We start from the raw sequence: 21,206 nt of genomic DNA, 5'->3' as shown, positions 1-21,206 counted from the left end.
TTTGTAGTTCAGATACTAAGATAAAATACTTTCTGTGAAATATGTGGGTATATAGCTCCTTATCAGAAATTAAGTAGGGAATTATTATTTGAGAGGAATAAAAATTACAATTATTAAAAATTAAAGCTGTTGTCTTCATTGTGTGACGCTTATATGTCACATGCTGCAATCTAATAGCCAGACTTTTGAAAACTTGATTCCTAACCTTGCTAGCATATATCCTGTAGTAAATTGAAAGAGGTCCTTAAAAACGTTGATGCTAATTATCAGACAACTGTGGCAGGCAGAGAATGGGCTATCTGCTGGGGAGGGAGTAAGCATGTGTATGCAAATGTAGTAGTATCACTGTACCCTTTAAGGACAAGGTTTGGGAATTACTCATCCCAAACATATTGATTACCAAGTACGCTAGTCCCAAGAGAGAACCAGTGAAATGCAGATCTAATCCCATATTTGCGGTAAATGTAAAATACCCCATCTGAAAAGGCCTCAGGATGAATTCTAAAAATTACCAGGGGAGAAAGATCATTTTATCTCTCACTACACAAAAAATATGCTAGTAATTTAGACAAGCTATGAGAAACAAACCATGTTTATGTCTGAGAGAGGAAATGGCTGTAAAAGGGGTATTAACATTTCCATACTTGGGAAAGCAACCTATGAGGAACAGCCTCATAATATATTAAATGTATTGAATATATCTAATATATTCAATATATTCAATATAAAATATATATTAAATATATTAAATATTAAATATTTGTGATAGTATTTACCAGACATTTTATAAATGAGTATTTTTGTTTGCTTTGAATTTAATCTGTCTTAGACCATAGATTCAGTATAGCTGAGTAAAATTAAAATATACCAATCTTATAAGGATGTAATTACTATTAATTGGTGTCAGTGTCCTGGACTACACTCAGAGAAATACAAATATTTTGCTCCAGAATATTCAAAAAGTACCAATGAGATGTCTGGGGAGCTGGAACAGGGAAAGTATTCTGAAGACCATCATTATCCATACAACTTTTCTGTTATAGAGAAGTTTCCTGGAAAGAGAACTAAAGCCTGGCAGGTTCAGGAAAATGTCAAAGTGATGCACTTATAGGGCTCATAGGGAGGATGAGCTATGAGTCTGTTGTAAGGATACTCAACCTTTGGCACTTTAATGGACAGTGGAGAGTGACATTATGGATTTGCACCATGTAACTTCAGTTAAATGTAAGCTCCTGTTCTGAATTCTGGTTTGGCAGAACTGACCTCTGTCTACTGACTACAGAGAGAGGGGAGAAAATCTGACATTTTAATGCAGTTTGTTACCAGCTCAACGGGTACCACTGAAGACTGAGAAGAAAATTAATGTAGTGATTTCAGTACCATCCCAGTAGTGAGTTTTCACATTAAGAAGAACTGCAGAATTGTTACTGATTTTCCATATAAAGACATGAAGGCTGGCTCTCACCTTTTTTAAGGCTGGTCTTTCTACATCTGGCTGGATAGATGGCTAAGGAACAATACAGGGCAATGTGAGCAGTCACTGACAGTGTTACACCTATCCAAGAGAGAAACACAGGATGACAGTCTCCAGAGTTTTCAGCCTGGTAACTTTCAAAAGCATTTCAATCTCTGACAAAAATTTCAATAAAACAGAATTCTTCGGGTTAATGCCAGAAATTTTGCATCATGGTGAACAGTTAGTACCAAAATCAGACTTCCTGCTGCCTTCCAGTATAAAAATAACTCAATACTTCTGAGTGCACTACAGAAGACAAAGCACAAAACAGTTTTTTAAAGTTAATGAGGTAATTACTAGAAGCTAGAAGAGATGTATTTCTAACAATGTATTTAAATGGTAAGTCATGGGATGGATGTGTACCTCTTCTACATTTTCTGATTCACAGCCACTACTTCTAAAAATTACATGGACCTAACTGATATCCACATAAATTCCTTCTCACTCTAATGAATTAGGCAGACACATCTTAAAGCAAACAAACAAAGAGAAAATGGCATTTAAAATTTATGAATTAAGTGGTAACATAGTGCATTACGATTTTATAGTGGGGACTGTATTCTCATGGATTCTGAGAGAGGATGAGTTTTCTGTGATTTCTACCACCTTACCTACAGAATCTTATGTAAAAGTGGACCCTTCCACCCTGGTTGTGTTACAGAAAACTCTGGGGACTTACTCAAAGGCTAGAAGCATCTTTAAAGAATATTGTCAGGAAAGCAGAACTTTGAAGTCATTACTGTGTAGAAAGATAGTCCTTGCTTGAAATACTTCCCCTCTTGATAAACCAGACACAGGAAAAGAGATTAACAGTATTTACACTGAGATTTGCTAAGGTCACTGAGGAAGGCTGGTAAAGAGCTGGGAATGAGATTTCATTAGTTGTTACACCAGCCTTCCTCTGTGATTATAAGTTTCTGCTGAGAAATACCTGCTCTTAAATGATTTATGAGTTAATTAGCTTTCAGAAGGCTGACTCAGAAAGTTCAGAAACTGTAGCCCACCAATTTGAAATAGAGCTCTCAGACATAGGATATTAATTGTAACAGAGAAAAAAAACATTCTTTTAACTCTCTTTTTTGAAAGAATAGACAAATCAAGACATGTAACTAGTTTCCAAAGCAACAGTAACTAAGAGAAACCAGTCATGGTTTTTTTTGTTAGTTGTTTGACAATAGTGTTAATAAATTGAGGCATGAACTACCCTATCTAAACGCATACAGGCATTGCCATGATTGACAATTAAATATTTTATATTATAAAGGGAATTGCAAGAATATCATTAGCATAAGACAATGTAAAGAACGTCATGCAACATACTTCTCAATTGAAGCAAGTGTTAAAAAAAAAAAAAGATAATGTATGCTTTACTTCATAGCAGATATAAATGGTCAATTTGGGGATCAATTATATTTTAATATTGACAGTAGTATCTTGGTAATGAAGTGTAAATAGCTTCTTATTACCCAACTGAGAGATTAGGCAAATGGAAAATTAAAAGCTGGAAGCAGATCTCCTGGGCATTGCCAGTGACGAAGAGTTCAAGGGACTGACACCTTGCATAAAGACAAACATTTGCTGGAACCTGACTTGTGTCTTTAGCATATATGCAAATGTCAAAGAATCCATGCGTGTTTTTACAATTCAGAGCAGAGCACCGTATTCAATCAGCAGGGGGTTTATGCTTTTAACAGCTTGATGAAAATATTCCTATTGAAGCAGTATTTTTTGTGGAAAACTGGACTTTGATTTTTTGAGGTTTTCTTTTCATGCTCAATTTAATTTTTCTATGAAACATGAAAATTTGAAAGATAAAACATTTTCTCCAAAACCTCAACGTTTTTTTGTTTTGAAAGGCAATCAAATGTCCTCTGAAATTCATTATCTCCCCATCTACACCATTTTCTTAGGTTGTTCTCCTAAGGATCTCTCTCTTGGTGTCATTAGGAACGCCTAGGAATTTGGCAAGATTTAGATGATCAGACACAGGATAAATGGTGAAAGTGGATCAAAAAGAGAATTAACTATGACTTGTAAAATATAGATTATGGTAGTGATTCTAAATATATTTAATTTTTAGACATATATATATTTAATATTAAAAAATGTCGCTGAAAAGCTTTCATAGAGTATGTGTGTGTGCGCATAGGTATTGTTTTCAACATTTCTGAAAAATGCAACTAACTATATTTTATCCAACTAACCATAGCATTCATCACTAGTTACAGCTGTCCTGTGAAGCCACCTAACCTACTGGGCACACACATATGCTTAACACAGGTGATGGAAACTTCTATACTGAATACTTCAAAATCACAAAAAGTGAAGAAACACCTTTCCTCTGATAACCTGGGAAATTCCAGCAGCTACAGTGTCAAGCTATATAACTGTGCTGTATCCATTACAGATCTGGCTCCTTAGAAAAATATGATCTGTGTGACTATCCATCAAATAAATGACTCAGTCCTGCAGAAGCCTACCAAAAACAATAGGCTCATCTCTGTTCTGCCCTAGCTTTTAAGATCTGTCTGGTCTTGAATCCAAATGTTATCCCATGGGTACTTCAATTGCCACATGCAAGATTTCATCAGTAAATAACTAAGGGTGTCCCAGATTTTCATGATCAGGATTCTCTCGCATGGGATCCTCTTTCTCCCTCCTGGATCATTTGTATGATGCTCCCTTCTGCATCTCCTGTCTGTGCCTCTAATGGCTCAGCTATTACTGGCAGCTGGATTAGCTCAGGGACTGGCAGCAAGAGAAAAGACAAACGAGACAAAAACCATCTCCAAAGCCCACCTTGTCATGAAAGGAAGTGTCTGACTTTTCCCCTCCACTTGAACAGCTCCCCACTGTATTCTGCCAAGCTCCAGGGATAGCACTTTAATATGAATGGGACCTCATGCAAGTCCCTGGGAGGTGGGGTAGCTACTTCTGTGCTGCGTGGCAGCTGCCTGGCCCTGAAGGCTCCATCCTACAACTTTTCTGAGACCCGAGTCATGCATATGAGAGACAACCTTCTCAGGTGGCTTTGTGGCCAACAGTATGTGGGCTCCTGTAGGAAGCCTGTCATCCTGGTGACAGTCACCCCATGGCAGCACAGGTTGGAAGGCTATCAGGCCTAGCTGGGCTCAGGGGCCAGGCAGAACCTGCACACAAGAACCTGTCAAACATGAAAGTCTAGGGCTTTTGGGCCTCATGCACCAGGCCAGAGGTTGAAAGGGTGTTGGTGCGGGGGACAGGCCTGCCCTGCCATGCAAGATGAGCTCAATGCTTTAGGATGTTTCATCAGGATGAAGACTACAAAACTTGTGTTGATACTCAGACATCCTCTTCACGGACACCATCAGTAGCATATATAAGATTGTTCCTATCCAAGAAAAAAAACACCAGGACTTCGTGCCTCTCAGAAAGTACATGCTTGAACTTGTTCTAAAGTGCAAGCTGAGATGAGGTTCTCCTCCAAGCCTGAGCTGGCTCTCCCTAGCCCTGGTACCTGGGGCAATCCTGAGGCTCCCTCATGTGAAGACATGGGAAATTTGGACTCTCTAAGGGCTGGCTAAGCTCAGATTTAAACAGCCAACATACTGGGGCCTTTGCCTTTCACTCTCTTAACAGTCCTATTTTTCCAAGGTTTAATGTACTTCTTGCAGTAAGAAACCCCTTTAATGTATCAACATGCTGCATGTCTGACAAAGTGTGTTTAGGAAATTGTAAAGCAAAGAATACTGTATAAATGTAACAAAAACTGCTATCACAGCTATGTGCACTTGTGGGACAAAATTAAAGGCAAACAATTGATGGTTGAGGCCACCGTAACTTGGTAATTGAAATGTAACCCACAGCATCCTTTAAAAAATAAGCCAAATGCTAAAGACCTTATTTGAAACACTGCTTATTATTTCCTTTGAAGTTTTATGCAAGTAGTGTTTAGTAGAAAAAATGAGCTGGTAATTTAGGATTTTTCCCACTGTTTGTATACAATTTTCTTTTTAAAATGTGAAGAGAAAAGGAAACAAAGGTTTCATGAGAGAACAAACTGAAATACGAGAACTTCTGTGGGAAACTGAAATAGCAGCAGGATTAAAAGCAGAAAATACATGCATCCCACAGGCTCCTTTCTTGCCTCAGAGGCCTCTCATTCAAGCACTGACCAGGACCAGTGTAGCTTAGTTTATGACATCTGACAAGCTCAAAGTCTCTGCCTGTGAGACAGCATTAGGTATTTTTTAATGCATTCTTTGAAGCTCTAGGCAACAGTAAAACAGTATTAGGAATGAAATTCAGTTCTTCCAAATTTGTTCAGTGCTGCATCTATGTCAGGGTAGAGGTAAATTTAAATCTGTGTATATGTTGACATGGACATGTGTATAAAACATTGAAATATGTATTTAACTATCACAGAATTGGTAAGATCTGCTGTTTATATTGGGGAACCATATAATTTCAGAAGGACATGTAATATGATACTTGTATCTTCTTGTTTTACAATGCTGATTGGCAATATATATCAATTTTGTTAATTACATTTAACAGTTATTCATAGCATGTTAACTCAAATAGCTTTCTTTTAAATTAAATAGCTTCATTTTTTAAGGATTTGGGGGAATTTTTAGGTATTTGAAGAAGAGAATGGATTTTACGACTTGTTTCAGCACCACTAGAATCAATAATTTCTCCTCAATGTCAATGTCTGCAGGACCAAAGCACTAGAATCCAAATGGCTAACAGCTATCATCTTGCCCTCTAGTGGAATTTCTTTAGAGCCATCACTTGAATAAAACCCACATGGACTAGAGTATTTTAAATTTATGGGGAAAAAAAATAATAATTTATGTTGAAGCTGGAGAAGCAAATAGGTGTAAAAATGCCCAACTTTCCTATTTTTTTTCTGAGCACAGCAAGCATGATAAGGCTATTACAAAACCCTGAAAACTTCACAGGAATGTTTGCAATAGAAGATCAGGCAATGCTGGTAGATTGATTTGTTTTGTTAGTAAACAATACCCCACACTTTTTCAGCTTCTTCTGAAGCTTCCCATATAGGGACTATGATGGCAGACTTTTTTGATCACTGAATATCTCTCAGTTTTGCAAGGGCTGTGAGCAAAGTTTCAAAACAAAAAACAATCTTGACTGCAGGAATTTCTGCTTGCAATTTTTGCTGGTATCTCTATAGGTTGCTTAGAGGATACAGAGGGAAAATGCTGAGATTCAAACCTTCCAATGGAGTGAAGATGACACAGGTCATTTTATGCTCCTTGGGGAAAGAAGGTATCTGTCAAAGCACCAGGCAAGTTGTGCTGAAGCTAATTCATAGCAGAGTAAAGGGATGCTGCATTGGTCTTATCTATTTCATATGCAGCTTATGCAGTATGCCATTTACTACTTATCATGCAAAATATTTTGGTATCTGCTTGCACTGTTCTGTGTGTCAAAAAAAAAAAAAAAAGAAAGCTGAGGGCAAATCAAGAGAAAGACAAGTTCTCAGATTCTGGAAGAAAGGCACTGAAAACTGAGGGAATTAGATTGCTAGAGATGATTCTAAACCACAAAATCTTGATCTATAAGTAAAAGTGGTTTTAAACACATATTTTGGCTCATTCTGGTGCAGAGATGGTCTCAGGAATTCATAACATGAAGAAACAGAAAGCAACTAAACCATAGAGGTTTGGATTCAAGCTCTCCTCCAGTTCTTCACTCTATGATCATAATTTACTTGAATTGACTGTTTACTTCCTTCTTAGTGACTCCATCAATGTCTTCAGCAGTGTTTTGCATACCAAAATCTGTATGATCTTTTTCTGAAAGCAAAAAGGTATTTTCTTTTTAAGTAAAATAAAAATAATTTTAATGTAGGCTTTCAGAGAAATGTTTTAAATGTTCAAACTTCAGGCACCTAGATTAAACAGCTAGTCTTCCTTCTTTCCCTTTATAGTCCATTGATGTAGATTACTTTTTCTGAAGGTTACTTGGATCAAATACTTTTGACTCCTACCTGAGTACCTTTGGAAAAGCCTATTGCTCTGTTGGCTGCAGGTGGAGCTCAGTGAGATAAGATTTCTCATAAATCACTTATGCATTGGTCTGTACTTTAATTTCTCTATTTTCTTTAAAAGCCATGTGAAATAAAGCAGTGCCTGCATTTTCAGCCTGAATCTTTATTACAGTTATTATTGAAAAGATGGTGTATGAATCTAGAGGGATGCATTAGGACAGTCCTGGTACTGGAACATCAATTCTGCCCTTGACACTACTCAAAAAATTCCCACTGATGCTAGGGATTTACATGCAGTATGGAGGGAAGAGAAAAAATCTTCCTTTAAGAGAGAAATATGCAAACAGTTAATTGGTTAGTTCATTTGTTCAAAAATGAATAAAAGCAGTTTACCTCAGAAGATGGAATTCAGATCTTTTCAAAGCATCAGCCAAGCTACTAAGCTGGTAGATGATTTATTGAATGTCAAACTTAACCACTGTATTTCTGTGCCTGACTCCAGCAATAAAAGCTTTGATCTAATATTTGATCAAACAGATAATATTCTTATAAATTCCAATAAACTTTCTATGTCCTAGCTAACTTAACAAATGTTCATATCAGAATAAAAGTTTAAACAACCTATGCTTTCAGAATTTAAATCTACAAGGCCAAAATTTTCAAAAGTGTCTCGTGACCTAGGATATCTCCATTTCTATAGACTGAAGTAAGGATAGTTAAATAGTTTGATCTTTACAGTGTACTAAGTATGCATGCATAAAATGTCTCAACTTAAATCATGATCCACTTCTTTAAAAAATCGTTTTTAAAAGTTTTGCATGGATCACATTTGAAGTGCATTTATGTTGGAGGAAACCAATGTATGAGGTTAATTGAAGAGTATGTGTATATATACTTATTTTATATATTAGGAGTATACGTACATATTATATATTATACTTTTTAATATATAAATGCACAATTTCTTCAAGTGCAATACAGATGAATTACGAGAAGGTTCAGGTCCACCTTTAGTTCTAAATAGTGGTAGGATAGCCAGAACCTTTTCAAAGACATGTCCAAATATCATTCCTGCAGTGAAGCTGGGACTAGCAGAAAATGGAGAAAACAGAAAAAAATAGTCCCTACCCTTAGCACTGTGGCTACTGGCTTGATCACAGAGTTCCTTGATCAAACTCTGATATAATTTACGTGGCACTAGTACTAATTATGCTAAAGGATAGGAAGCTATCCCACAGTTATCCATAAACTCAAGATAAGAAATATTCTTGGACAAAAAAGTGTGGACATCATTTTACATTAACTAAGAAAGAGAGAGGGGAAAATGAGTGTTAAACTTAAAATGGGAGAGGCAAAAAGGAGATTTACAAAAGGCTATAGATACACAAAATTTACCTGGGGTGGTACCTTAGTGATGGATGTGTTTTCTAAAGGCTCTGCAATGAGCTGAATTTCACTGAAAGTGCTTAGCATATTTCCTTCTACCTGTATTGATTGCATAAGTGTTTCTTGATTCCCCTATGACCCTGGCAAAGTCACTGGGGTCATGTGGAGCTCAGAACTCCATGGTGAGCTCTGTGGCTCCAAAGGTGAAAGCCTACACAAAAAAAGACAGTAATGGACTTGCTTGGTATGAGCTGTAGGGCAGAAAGGGCAGCAGTCTGTCTCTCAAGTCCTGGACTGAGAAGAGGAGACAGATTTAACCTTTGGCAAATTGAAGTCTTTAGGGACCTTTGTTTCAGTTTTGTGGGCTGTATTTCTGTGAGCAGAGAAAGACATTATATAGCACAGAAATGTAGGACAAGTGATTACTGTGTGCCAAATCTGTGGAGAGAGGGTGGGAAGTGTTCATCTGCATATGCTATAACAGGTCATTAAATGCAGTAAACTGCCTGCAAAATTTACATAGTGGAAAGAGGGCATTTCATTTTTTCCTCTCTGAAAGAGACAAAGAATGCTGAATACATATCAGCACTCATCAACTTAAAAGGATTCTGTTCACTGCAGGGGAAGTACCTGGTAACACTTCAGTGGGGCCAGGCTTTTGCTGTGTGCTCATCAGCTTCCCTGGTGCTCTTAATACTGGAGATCAATAAAATGTATTCCTGGACTAGAAGAACATTTCCTCCAAGATTTTATGCATCAAATCCTCTGCTACATTGGCTCCACATATGTTAAACTTTTGTAGAATCATGTACATGTAAGAGAAAATATCAGAACTGAGACCTTCCATGTGACTGTGAACAGCTGAATGGAATGTTTTAATTGAATTGTCAGGATGCAGGATTTCATTGTCAGACAGTATCATAAAATAAAGCTTTGCCATCTAACTTGGGTGATCCTAGGTCTTTTGCCATTTAACATTTAAACTATGTCAGAAAACTGACAGATATTTCTATTTCCACTAAAAGTTATTTCTCCAAAAAGGTCCTTAAGAAATTTGCTTTCTCTTGCATGTAATTACAGCATAAAATTATTTTAAAGCAGAAAGAATTCCAGTGCATTTGCAAATCCCCTTTTGACAGTAGTCATCTTGGATTTTAGTAGCAATTACTCAGATTGAAAGGGATGTGTTATTGTAATTGACTCCTATTTATATGCCCCAAAATATCATTTGGTGTGGGTGGCGGGGGAACCTCCACCAACAAGCTGATTTGTTCCGTTACTACATGTTCTTTGAAATTATAAACAGCCTGAATAAATGAATTTGCCATATGTCTATACTCAGCCATTCTCCATTTGGTTGAATGTACAATTCCCATTTTATAGAGCTCTGGATTTTACTCTCTCGAATCCTGTTGAATGGAGACTCAAGTAAATCCAATGATCTGAAGCCAAACGGGTCAATTATGATCATACATCTGACCTACCATACCACATATAATTCTAGCTAGTCAAGCCCAATCAACTTCTGGTTGAAGCAAAGCAGGCTATATATTTAAGGAGAATATTCACCATTTTAGTCAGATGCAGAAAGCCTGAGTGTATGGGGCAGACTACCAATTATTTTTATAAAAACAAACAAACAAAACATAAACCAGTAGCAGATGTAGCTACACAATCTTACCAGCAGAAAATGACACTTTGGAGTAATGTTGAGATAAACTAAATTTTTTGCAGCCATGCACTGTGTTAGGAGTATATCCTTAGATATTGTAAGACATTGTTGGAGAATTTCATGTCCTCTGTGTGTCCTCTTCTTTCCTCTCTCCTGCAGTCACAAAAAAACATAACTTTTTCCATAAAGTAAAGGAAATGAGTACAAGGGTAGCGTGGCAGGTCAGGTAATGTGGCATGTCGACTGAGGCAAACAGACATGCAGCAGTCAGGTCAGCAGCCTGCAGAAGTATTTTTGGTCCATTCACGAATTGCTTGGGAAGAAGAATCCCTCTAGCAAGGTCAGTACCTTTTCTGGCTTAACATTACATCAAAGCACAAATACAAATGTCACTGTGTTATCCACAACTACAGGATACATCACATTAACTCTACTTCCTAATAAATAAGAACAGCTATAGTCAGGTAAGATTTGACCAGGCCTTAAGCATTACCATAGTGGGATGTCCTGGTTCTGGCACTATTTTTCTTAAGTTCTGGTACCATTTTTTGATGACATTAGGTCTTTTTTTTCACTCTTTTTCCTCTCTTTCCTTGTACACCATCCGTCACTACATGTTATGAAGAATTGGTTCATTCTATCAGTTTGGGGCTTTGTCACAATCTGCCACAAACAGCTGTTGTCACTTTGCATTCCCTGCTGCTCACTGTGGTGTCAGAACCATCTCACTCTAGTTTATATTATCCCTAGACTATTTTCAAGTGGGATTCTTGGTTACAGCATTAGCTTCTCTTCGGTTCCACTCACAAACTTCCTTAGCCTTCCATATTATCTGAATAACAACGCCTGTCCCTGGTCCTATAAAATGCTTTCTTTTGCTGCCCTCTGTGTAGGGCAGAGCAGCTCTCCACTGATGAGCTGGGGGCAGCCAGGAGTAGGGGAGTAGACAGACAGGCAGTTTGCCTTGGGGAACATGAAAACCACAGAAGCAGGGCCCTGTAGGAGGGCTGATGACACCCGAAGTACAGGGAACCCGTGGGAGCTGGCCTGCAGGTGTAAAGAGATGGTCAGGCAGTGATAGGCACACAGAGATGAAAGCTGGGATTTCAGAGGGGAAAAGTTAGATCTTCCAAACCGAGATGGACTGGAGTGGAAGGAATTTTTGAGGGGAAGAGGGAGAGAAATTGTTTAGACAGAAAAGTGGAAGATAGAGAAGGCAAGTTTGGTGCAGGTGAAGGCATATGTCAATTTAAACTCTTACAGCAAAGCACAGGCGGGCCCAATGTCAGGAAACTTGTGGACTGCTAGTTTTTACACATTGCTCTGTGTATTGTCCACAGAATAAGGCTGTGATACATCTGAGATTTAATCTTTAATATTGATTTAATCTATTGCAAGGAATTGGGCATTTAATTTTAGCCATTAATCTGTTGGGCAAGGAATCGATTAGACTGGATTCATTATGTCTATCTACCTATTTCAAAGGGCTGCTGTGAGGATTAATTAGTCATCATTTGTAGATTTCTTTGAAGATGCAAATGTAGAACTGTATAATTAAATGAAATCACTGTACATAAGGTTATGTGGCTTTGATATTCTCCTAAAACACATAAATTAATACCATTATATCTGCTTCCATTTTTTCTTAGGCATATTTGTAATCCTGGATAAGGAATTATATTGACTGTAAAACGTGCCTACATAGTGGTTGCATGAATGAAATCCATCTAATAAATAAAGCATTATTAAAATTATAAGGCTTATAGCAATATAAATTAGGTATATATATCAAGCTTACTGTTGATATTCAAAGACAGTGAATCTGAGATAGACCATTGCTGCTTTAAAGTATTGTATCCTCTACAGAAACCAAATCTCTGGCTGCTTTCCAACACTTAGGAACTGTGGCCATGCCCCCATGTTCCTCACAGCAGCAGTGAAACACCACTGGAGAGATAGGAATCAGAGATTTACACATGACAAGGTTACAGTCTAATACCTGAGTGGCACCTGAAGGGGTGACATGCCAGCCAATGTGCCCACATTTTACTGTCTTCTCTGGGACAGGCTCAGGACAGCATACATGGGGAGGCTGATGGATTTTACCTATTTCTTATTCAGAGGAACTGAAAGATTATGGTATTCTGGTTGGCTCACAGCTTCAGAAAGCATAAACTATCACCAACATGCTAAGTCAGTAAGACAGTATACATGACATGTATAGATATGGATATATACATATATAGACATATATACAAGATATATATACATATATACACAATATATGTACATATATATACAAGACATACATATATAGACATATATACAAGACATGTATACTAAGACAGTATACATTAGTCTACACATCATTGTCTCAGGCTAAGTGAGGTAATGTCAATGGTGGAACCATGTCTTTGAATTTCAATGTCTTTTTAGGTTCTGCATACCTACCTACATGTATGTAATGGAAGTTCCTGTGTTCTGTTATGGGTTTTCACCATTGCAGAGTACTGAGTAACTTTATACCTATAGCAGCAATAGTTTCTGGTGATAATAAAGAAAGTAGTCAAAAGGACTCTGAAACCATCATGGAAAGCTGCAGTGGAAAGTTTCTAAATTAGACTTGTTTTTTTCTTTAATGAAATTCTATTAATTGTTCCTGAATGGACACATCAACCCCACCACCACACAGTTTGCTTCTTTGTAGCTGTCGCTTAGCATTAATCTAATTATAGCAACATAAATGGTTTTATTTTAAATTGGTTGTTTTCCAAACAGCTTTTTGTGCACTGATTTATTGAACTTGGTGTGGAGGGGGAAACGAGAGGGAGTGTTAGATTCCTTCAGGGTCCAATCATCACACCCAATTTTTCACATCTCCTAAGACCCATACCACCCCTGGTGGGACCCATCTGCTGGCAGGAAATGGTGCCTAGGGCCCTATATTTCTCACTTAAAGTTTCTGAATAGAAACAAAGGCTAGCAGAATGGCTGAAAAGAAGAAAAAGATACCTATGTTAATGTTTACCTATCTTTAGATGACATTCAGAAAGCTTCCTGTGTTCTACTAAACTGTGAAGGCCGTGCCTCGACCATGGAGTTCACAATGCTGTCCTTATGCCAGTTCATCATAACCTGTGAAAGCAAACTTAAAGAAGACCTCAAATGGGGAATGCTTGTTTCCTCCTTCCTTTATTATTTGTTTGGGTTAATTCTTCCCTCTACAGACTCTCTTGCTTTGCCCTTCCCACCCCAACTCTGGCCCCTGCCGAAGAATTATGAATTCTTAATTTATTCAGGCAGCAATGTCAATACTCACTCCCCCAAAATCTTCACTGCTTTCACCACCTCAGAAAAGGCCTGTGTCGCTGTTGAAGCCAGCTGCTGGCATCCCTCTCCTCTCTGCAAGCAGCACCAGTTAATGAGGCCACCCCAGACTCAACCAAATGTTAAAAACATCATTAGCCCACCCTAAGGCAAAATTTCCTCTCTCACTTAGTAAGGGACTGTTCAAATCTCATCATGAAGACCTCCCATATATTGAAACTTGGATTAGATATAAGCATATAGATATGCCTATACACTTTGCCACACCTTACACAAATATATACCTGCATTACTGGCTCTTGTGTGAGATTGGACGTGGTGATAACTAATCATGTGGAAGTGGTGAGGTTTGGTGTGAAAGACCTTGAAGCAATCTTTGAGTGATTCTGTAACAGATTTATTATTTGCAGGATGTGTCAATAGGTACTGCATACTTCACACAACTCTTTACGAAGGGATTTTTCCTCAGGAGCAAGATGAGGAAACCACTCGGTACTTCCTCTCCTCATCCAGACTGCTTAGTTACAATTCACACGTCTGTTTTCCAAACCCTGTGCATTACAGACACACACAGCTCAGAGATTTCCTGGTCAAATAACCACAGCACGAAAGAATAGAAAATGGGTGCAGAATATTTCAGGCATAAAGGGTCTGGTTTTCTACTTTTTTGTACCTGCTTAGTGTGAGAACAAATGGCTGTAAAAAGCAGGCCAAAAATTTTCTATGCACTTGCCCATTGTATCCAATCTCTACAATCACTCCCTACACCTTCACTGCAAATACAGAGCACAGAAACATGCCTCTGTGGAGGCTGAGAAGAAAGGTGAGGTAAAATGAAACACTGACTTCACAGAAACAGAACCAGGCCTGCATAGATGTAAATTGCTATGAAAAAGGCAAAGAATTGGCTTTAGCAGCCTCCAATGACTGGGCTTAGACACTTGGTCCCTCCAGTTGCTGGGCCCAGGTTCTCTCTCTTCCCGTGTGCCTCATGCACAGGCACGCACACGAGGGGCTCTGGTCTCCTCACTGACCCCACAGCCTCTCCAGCAGGTGGCTGGGACCCCAGTCCATTTGGTAGCTGGCTTGTCCAGCAGCCTCACAGAGGCAGATGCACACACCTGGCTCCCAGGTCATGTCAACTACTTGTGTGCAAGTCAAGCTTGATTTTCACAAGTGATCACACAATGATTTAAACCACTCCAGTTGCCAACACCACAGACCCAGGCCCCTGTGCTCCTGTGGTCCCACTCCAGTCACTGGCCTTTTGGACCTCCATACACAGATAAGAAAGCCCCACACTCAGGAAAGTAAAAACTTTTCTTTAATGAAAAGAAAGGACAGTCTATGTGATCAAGTGCAGGGCATGTACAAACAAGTCTGCTGTCCAGCCATGTGTTTACATGTGACTGCCCCCTCTCAGCCCCTTGTCACTCTATATTACTTTTTTTTTTTCCCTAAGACACATCTGTCCCTTCCTCCCCTCAACATCCCACAATAGGCTTTGTGCAAACCCCAAATGCTCTTCCCCTGCAATCCATAATTGTGTCCTATACTTCCAGGCAGTGACCCTCTCAGTCTGTGAGATGCTACAGAGACCCACTCCCATCTTGTGGTCAACACTTTGTCTCTGTGTAACACAGCAGACCCCAAGTCCTGATAAAATTCAGCAGGAAACTGAAGCCTCCGCCTCTTAAATCCATGTTCTCAGCTGCTATATGGCTCCTAGATTGCAGATCTTGCTTGCATCTGACATACTGTGATAGATTGCTTAGCAAATCCTTGATAACAACGTGGGGAAAAAAAGTAAAGACCTGCATGAGAAAACAATACACAATATGAAACAATCCACCAGGGTTGTAACTCACCCATCCCCTAAATCCAATGCACTAGCATTGTTCAAAAGCTGTTTATAAGAGCATTAGCTGGCATAACCTTTTTGCCAACTTCCTTCATGCTCTTTTTATTTTTATGTTCAAACATTTGCCTTTGGAATCCTTGCACTGCATAGAGGCCCCATGCTGGACAATGTCTAAACCCAGCGCAGCAACTGTACCCTTCTAAACTGAGACTTTCACCAGCTGGAACATTACTGATTAATCACCAATTCAGCATAGCAATGCTATAAACTGAAAAATAGACCTGCTTCAGAAAAGCTGGCATTATAGTTGGCATTGTGTTTTACAATACATACACACGTGGTGACTTGATGTACAGTTTCTAAAGCTAAGCATTTTCCCAGAAAGATTTTATCCCTAAGATGTGAGTGATGCATGTTTCAGGAGGTTTTCCTACCCTGAGACAACTTTCAGCTAGATATATATATATATCCTGGACATAAAGCCTCCTGTAAAACCAATTTATTTCTGCATAAGAGTGGTGCAGCAGAAGAAGGAAGACTGCATTCAAGTCTCTAAACAAGTTTACTTGCAGATACTGGAGATAAGTTACCAGGTTGGCTTCCTCTGGAAACTGAAAACAATCATTTGTCCCTTACCAAACACATTTTCATAACACAATAATATCATGCTTATATTTTCAGAAAGTCTTGAAGTGCATTTAAAAAATCACCAGCAGGCTAAATCTTTGAAAAGCTTTTTTTTTTTTTTTAATCAAGGGCAATGTGCTGCTTTATCATACTAAGTGCATTTTGGATATTAACAATATGATGAAGTTTTATAAAAAAGGTCTATTACTTACAATTGTTGCTACTCAAGTGATACTGCTCATTTCATCTCAGTAATCACAGCTCTTAGGCTGAAATTGGGGATCAATATTATACAGAAACTGCAAAAGAAACAGACAAGCCTGTGTATATGTAAGAGCTTTCCAATTTAATATCATGCTTGCATTTCTAACACAATGATAATGTTCCCCAGGTAGAAACTAGAAATCAGATTCAAATCACCATGGATTTGTACACGAACATAATGAACATTGGGTATATTCTTTGAAAAACAGTCATAACACCCTCCTGCCAAAAAACAGCAACACTTTTTTTATTATTTCCTCTATAACACAGCCCCTTTACCATGTGCAGAACAGATCACCTCCTGTTTAAATACCACAATCGTGACTGCAAAATACCAGAGTCAGCCAATACGAAAAACACTTAAGTGCTGTATATGTTCATAATAAAGAATGAAAATATGAAAGCACTTGCAAAAACAGATTGTGCACATCAGCTTCAGGACAGCAGAGATTTGCACAATGACAGTCTTACCTTGAAACTGTGCTTCCATTTGCAATGGCCTGTTTTGCATAGGAGAGAGCTAACTTCCACACCTGCCTCATCAGTTATTTGACATAAGAGAAGACAGACTACTTTCTGAAAGATAAATAAACACCCTAATATGTCATGTCAGTGTCATCAGGAATGGCAGTGAATATTATTTCAATTCTAACGATATTGTTTCATATTTAATTCTCTATTAATTATCTATTTATTTTTCCTTTAAAAAAAATTATATTTATTTAGTTAAAAGACAGACAGTCATGTGAGGCAGATGATAACAATGCTTTACCTCATGTGTGGTGGTGTACTACGGTCCATACATATGCTCATACACGCCTTTTATCAAATAAAGATATATGGTGAGGGGGAAGGAGGGGAACCTTCCTCAAGGACCAAAAGTGTATTGTAAAATTAGCTATGAGAAATTGCCTAAAATATAGTTCAGAAATCTGAATTTGGTTTCTACTGGTACAGAGCAGCCTTAGGCAAATCGCTTTGCTTTGCTTCCTGTCTGTAAAATGGAGACATTAATATCTCCTTCGTTCTGCACTGTCTTGGCTATTCACTATGTAAATTCCTTGCAGCCAAGACTTTTTGTCTCTCATACGTACAGAGTTTAGCATAATGAGGCCCTAATACTGACTGAAGTCTTTTGGTATCATTATAATACCAATATTTAAAACTTAGCTAATTTCTATTTACAGTTCCAGCATTGACTTCAAAAGAAATTCTGCTACTTCAGTGAATGTCTATTTGATTCAACTTAAAGATTTAGTAGCTAATTATAGTAATACTTACCAATCATTCTGAGATACGGTAATACTTAATTAAGATGTACAGAACACTTTTACTCCCTACAATAAGTGAAACATGCAAGTCCAGAGCAGAAGTCGTAGCAGCATTTCCAGCATAAGTTGAGTAAATTATATTTAAAAAATAGCATTATGTTTGGAAATTTTATGCCTTCAGGATGGTTTCAATATTCAATGACATACATACTTTTGCCAATGACTATAAAGGGAAGGAGTGCTTATAAATGACATTTCACTCACTCTTCTTGATATTCAATGTGATGTGGGTGATATGTTAAGTGTTTTTCAGTAAGAACATAAGGGACCAGCAGGAATAGCTTTCAACAGCATTAATCAATAATGCAATAACACAGTGGTTGATAATGAAAAGGTAGCTGTTACTAATGGCTAGCACTGAGCTCCCTGAGACACATCTCTAATGTGCGATACTGGGGAGTGGTGCTAACCCTTCCACTTCATAACTAGTTAAGTGTGCACTCTGACATAAGGGCACGTCTGAAGGCCTTTACACTTTCCCTCCCAGATCCTCAAGCACTACAGAACTGTTAAGCTAACCTGCACTTTCAGACATCCGACATACCCATCCAAATACCCCAGAAATCGCAGAGCATGAGATATCTGTACCATTCATCAGTGCAGAGGGGCAGTCAGGCCTTGGACACATGATCATGGTAATCCAAGGACAGCAATTCTGTCTGAGCTTAAAAGGAAAAACAAACAAACACACACATAAAATCTAACCATCCAAACAAAAACAACGACAAACAACAACAAAACAGTGAGCATAATGCAACTTCTTGGTGCAAAACAGATCTGTTTCAAACAAAAAGCTTTACTTATGGGAATACCTGTTCAGACAAGGGATACATCTTGTCATGTCCCAAAACCCTGTCGTTTGTGTGTGGAGGTGTTTTCAGTGGTGTTCCCCAATTTATACCATCAGTGGAAACAGTAAGTCAACCAAAAGGGTGTCTTCTTCTGCCAGTCATTCTTACCCCTATAGTCCTCTGGAGCTGTATCCTCCCTCTCCTCCAGCTGCTCCTTGTGCAGCTCCCAGGGTGCAGAGCATGCTGATACCTTCTTCACACCAAAGGGCTCAACACCAAGCCCAGCACTGATGCCAGCTGTCTGCTTGAGTGAATCATGAGCTACCACAGCTGGGACAAGCAAGCTCACTGAAGCCATTTTGTCTCCCCATGAGCTGACTGGCTTCAATATCCGAAGAGTAACAGTTAAAAAAGACTTCACTATACGGAATCTCAAGTGCCAGCTCAAACACTAAGCAGATGTGAAGTGAGTACCTGAAAGTACCACGTGAAAGTGCTAGCACATACCCTGGTGGTGAACAAAGATGCCAACTGCCATTACCAAGGACATTCTGGGGGCTGTACGAGAAAACACCCAGCTGGAGCAGTAGCTCGCAAAGTCCTAGGCTAGAAATAATGACAAAAGAGACAACCCTTTTTGAGGCTGTGAAGACAGCGTAGCTGCTGCTATCCTCATGTGCCACCTCTTTTCACTGCTGTTGGTGCAATACTTTTTCCTTGTGCTTCAAGTTATGCCTTTCAGAGCATAGCCTACTGATAAAAAAAAAAAAGCCTCCTCTGTGCCCTTTGTTCTTACGCCTTTTATTAGACAAAACACAGTTCAGTGCCTGTTCAGAACAGCAGGTTCTCATATTTATTTTTTTCTTCTGTTGATCATTTTTCATTTACATGTTTCTAACACAAAGGGTTTCAGCACCTGTTCTGTGCAACATCAGATCCACGGTATATTCTTTCTCACTTCCATAATTGCTTTAAAGCTCCTGGTGCCAAAGACTACTCTGTGGTACAATGAGTAACCTTACTTCACAAAATAATGATGCCATGTAAGTTACAAAACAGAATTATAACAATTCTTAGTACAATTTACACTATATCTAGCAGTAAGCAGTGTGTAAGGCACCTCTGAACAGAGCCCTTTGACTATCTACTATTCCTTTTACACCATGATTCTGTGGCACACAGCAAATGAAACAAGAAGTAGAATGGGGTCAAATGGGCAGCACTATGGGGAGTATTAAGATAAAGGATCTTATATTTAAAACTGGAAGATCTAGTCATCTTAACAGAGGCTAAAGATTAGGATCATTGCTTTTACAAGAAGATGAATTATACTTTGAGAAGGAGGGAATCTATCAGAATGAAAAGCCTGCTTCATGAGAGCAATTTAGCAAATGCAATTTCAAGTATGACTGTAAAAAATGATGAACCTGACATGCTGGTAAATGTCAGCTACTTGAAGCTTATTACTCATTTTCTGTACAATAGCACTGTCTTAATACTCTGCTTAGAGCACATGAAAACAACAGTCTACTTGCTCTGCTAATTCTGGAGCTGAAGGTACACGACCCATTAGCAATGGCATTTTTCCTACCAATAGTTCATAACATCCCCTAAAATTACCATCTAAATGGATAATGGTAGCAAACTTCTACAGATGTTTTCAGTTTCTTCTTCTTCTTCTTCTTTTTTTTTTTTTTAAAAAAAAGGCAGATAAGATTTTGTTTTCCTGCAAATAGAAACATGCAATGTTATTTTTTATGCTAGCACATTAAGTGGGAATGTAAAGTCATTAGGACTGGTATCATATTTTGTCTATATTAGCAAAAATTGCTGGAAAAATATTCATGTTCTCATATAAAGGAGCTCTGAGTAAAATCAGGTTTTTTTAATGTTTCCTATGAGAGCAGCAGTTGCTATCATAACAAACAAAATTTAGATCAGGTGTTTGGTAACTGAGTTTCTAAAGATTAATAAAAAGCACTTTGAGACTACTCATGCGACAGGTTTGTTTCTAATGCATTGTAACTTATATTCAGTGTCTACTGGCAATTTTCAGACTGCTAACCTTTTATAATATTTTCCGGTTGTTTCATAGCAAAAACCTGTCATTTGATGTAATAATATACTACACAAAACGCAACTTAGATTGCAGCTAGTCATGCATGAGGAGAGCAGGATCTTTCTACTTCTCTCCAGCTACCAGTTAAAATCTATGTCCTCGCACTGCTGATGTTGTTTCTACAGACTTGGAGGAGCAAAGCAGAGGTGAAGGGATGTCTCTGTTTATCCTGAAGACGCAAGCGGGAATCAGTCATGTTTAGCCAGCTCGGGTGTGTATAAACTAAGGAAGGACTAAAGGCCTATGCTAGGGATGTTCTGCGAATGTAGATAAAAATCAGAGATATTTAAATCTTTGGGTCCCAGAAAGTATGA

The sequence above is a fragment of the Cygnus atratus genome, chromosome 1 (assembly GCF_013377495.2).
Source record: "Cygnus atratus isolate AKBS03 ecotype Queensland, Australia chromosome 1, CAtr_DNAZoo_HiC_assembly, whole genome shotgun sequence".
Lineage (NCBI taxonomy): Eukaryota > Metazoa > Chordata > Aves > Anseriformes > Anatidae > Cygnus > Cygnus atratus.
This window is presented reverse-complemented; position numbering follows the sequence as displayed.